This window comes from Corylus avellana, chromosome ca3, assembly GCF_901000735.1.
Source record: "Corylus avellana chromosome ca3, CavTom2PMs-1.0".
NCBI lineage: Eukaryota > Viridiplantae > Streptophyta > Magnoliopsida > Fagales > Betulaceae > Corylus > Corylus avellana.
This window is the reverse complement of record NC_081543.1, coordinates 24,212,192-24,215,620: the sequence shown is the minus strand read 5'-3', so window position 1 is coordinate 24,215,620 and position 3,429 is coordinate 24,212,192.

Below are 3,429 nucleotides of genomic sequence, written 5' to 3'. Positions count from 1 at the left end.
TTGACTGGTGTCAATCGCTGGAATTCCTCTCCAGTCGCTTGGTTGCTAATACCTACTTGGTGAGATTTTTCTTTACTTTTGTTGGAATCCACTTTAGGGTGATGAATTTATGTTTAATCCAAGCATGCATATATTCTTGATGTCGTGATAACCTCTAGATATTTCTCTAGGGAAGACAATTGTAAACTCGTTATTGTTGATAGTGGAAGATTTAACTGGGTTAGGTCCCGTGGTTTTTACTTTCGCATTGGAGGGTTTTCCACGTAAAAATTTTGGTGTCTTGCTTGTGGGTTGCTTTATTATTATTATACTACTGTGATTATTTAATTTGCACAAAAAGGGGTAGATTAATTCAGCTGAGTATCTGAAATTGGTATTCACCCCTAACAAAGTGATATTAGAGCCTTTGGTTCATTGTTCGTGTCGAGTTCTTGTGTAAATTAAATGGAAGAGTCATCTAATAGCATGGTTAAACTCACAGCTTCCAATTATTCAATTTGGAAGACTAAGATGGAAGATATTTTGTATTACAAAAAGAGTTGTTTAACCCCATTGAGTTGAAAGGTGTCAAACCAGTTGCTGTAACCAACGATGATTGGAAGAAATTGAATAGGAAAGCCATTGGGTATATCAGGCAGTGGGTTAATGTGTCTTTAATCATGTAGCCAAAGAAGTTGATGCTTACAGTCTTTGGCAGAAGTTAGAGAGTCCTTATGAACAAAAGACTGCTCAAAACAAAGCCTTTGTGATGAGAAGGCTTGTGAATTTGAAATACAAAAATGGGCATAGTGTTAGAAAGCATCTGAGTAATTTGCAAGGATTGTTGAATGAGTTGTCTATCATGAAACTTGCACTAAATGATGAGGTGCAAGCATTACTTGTGTTGAGTTCTTTGCCAGATAGTTGGGAAACCTTGGTGGTGTCACTCAGTAATTTGGCTCCCAACGGTGTGATAACTATGGGTATGGTAAAAGATAGCATGTTGAATGAAAAGGCAAGAAGAAAAGAGCAAGGTATTTCTTCTCATTTAGAGGCACTTGTTATAGAAAGGCGGGGGAGAAGTAAAAGCGTAAAACATCGCAGGTATGACAGTCGTGACAAGTCAAGAGGAAAGTACTACTCAAAAACAGACATAAAAAGTTTTCACTGTGGCAAGCCTGGGCATATAAAAAGAGATTGCAAAAAGTTTAAAATGGAACAGTTGAAAGAAAAAGACGAAGAAGGTCAAGAACAAAAAGTCATCGCAGCAATTGCATTTGATGGTGATGTGGTTTTTGCTTTTGATGAACCTTATGTTAATCTCGCATGTGATGAATCTACGTAGGTAGTTGATATAGCTGCATCTTTTCATAGTACTCTACATAGAGATTTCTTCTCTTCCTACACCAATGGCGATTTTGGTTGGGTCAAGATGGGAAATTAAGCAAAGTGTTAAGTTGTGGGCATGTGAGATATACAGCTAGAAACCAGCATTGTGTACAAATTGATTCTCAAGGATTAGGGCTGGGTATTGGTCATATCGGTCCGGTTAATGGGCTTATAGGTCGGATAACCGATAAGCTATTGGTTAACTAAATCCTAACCGATTACCGACCGATAAGAAATGTTAACCGAAAATTATCGTTCATATCGGTAATCGGTTAACCGGTTGGTTAAACCAGTTTGGGCTTTTTATTGGGTTTTTAACTGGTTGCTAATTGGGCAAAAAATTAATTATTTTGGAGGCCCAAATACGCTTTGTTGGGCTATAGCCTAAAATAGCTTATTAAAAATTAGTTATTTTTTAGTATGTTTTATGATAAAATAGCTTATTGAAGCTTTTTTTTTTTTTTAAATATAAATTAAATAAATCTAAATATAAAATTATAAAAAATTAAAATTAAAAAACTTATCGGTCATATCGGTTTTTCGATAAAAAAATTATTAACCGACCGATAAGCTTATCGGTATAAAATTTTTAACCAATTATCGACCGATAACTATCGGTTACGGTTACTATCAGTTCGATTAAATTCAGTAATCGGTAACCGATTAATCTGCCCACCCCTATCAAGGATGTCCGACATGTTCCTGAAATGCACTTCAACTTGATTTCTTTTGGGAAACATGATGATGAAGGCTACTTCAATTACCTTGGAGGTGGACAGTGGAAACTAAGCAAGAGTTCTCTTATCTTAGCTAGGGGAAAGAAGATTAATACTCTCTACAAGGCAAATGCAAGACTAGTAAAGGGAGATGCAATTGTTGTTGAGAATGAAAACTCCACTTAATTATGGCACAAGAGGCTTGGTCACATGAGTGAGAAGGGACTCCAGATTCTTGCCATGGAATAGCTCCTACCTAATAATAAAGGTACGTCACAAACGCACTGTACTCATTGTCTTGTTGGAAAATAAAGAAGAGTTTCATTTCAAAAATCATTTTAATTAAGAAAGTCTACTATTCTTGATTTAGTTCACACTGATGTTTGTACTATAAACTCTAAAACTCTAAGTGGTGCACTTTATTATGTGACTTTTATTGATGACCATTCTAGAAAGGTGTGGGTTTTGCTTTGAATACCAAAGATCAGGTACTTGGTATGTTCAAAGTCTTTCATATGATGGTTGAAAGAGAAACTGGAAGGTAGCTGAAATGTGCCTATGCAGACAATGGTGGTGAATACAGATGACCATTTGAAGAGTATTGCAAAATTTATGTGATCAGGCTTGAGAAAACTATGCACAAGACTCCGTAGCATAATGGCGTAACAGAGAGAATGAACAGAACTATCGATGAGAGAATTAGGTGTATGCTCTCTCATGCAAAATTGCCTAAACATTTTTGGGGTGAGGCAACGAGGACAGCAATTGACTTGATAAATTTTTCTTCTTTAGTTCCTTTGGATGGTGACATTCCTCAAAGGGTTTGAACCGGGAAATGTGTTTCTTTTGAGCACTTGAGAGTGTTTGGTTGCAGGGCATTTGTCCATATTCCTAGATATGAGAGGTCAAAGCTTGATAGGAAAGCCAAGCAATGTATCTTCAAGGATTATGGGCATAAGGACTTTGGTTACAGATTGTGGGATCCAGTTAATAAGAAAATCATACGAAGTAGAGATGTCATATTCTTTGAAGATCAAACCATTGAAGACTTGGATCAGAAAAAAGCAGAGTCTCTTAGTGAATACCGTGTTGATTTGGATACAGTTACTCCTCCTTGTGTGATGCATGATGAACACATGGGAGATGTACATGAAGAACATGTTGATACATTTGGTGAAAATGGTGAGCTTGCAATTGATAATGTGGAGTCAGAAGAACACCTAGAGCAAGCTTCTTCAGAACCATCCACTGAGATTCAGTTGAGGAGATCTACCAGAGAGTGATAGCTTTTTAGAACATATTCAGTTAATAAGTATGTGTTACTTTCTGATGGGGGAGAGCCAGA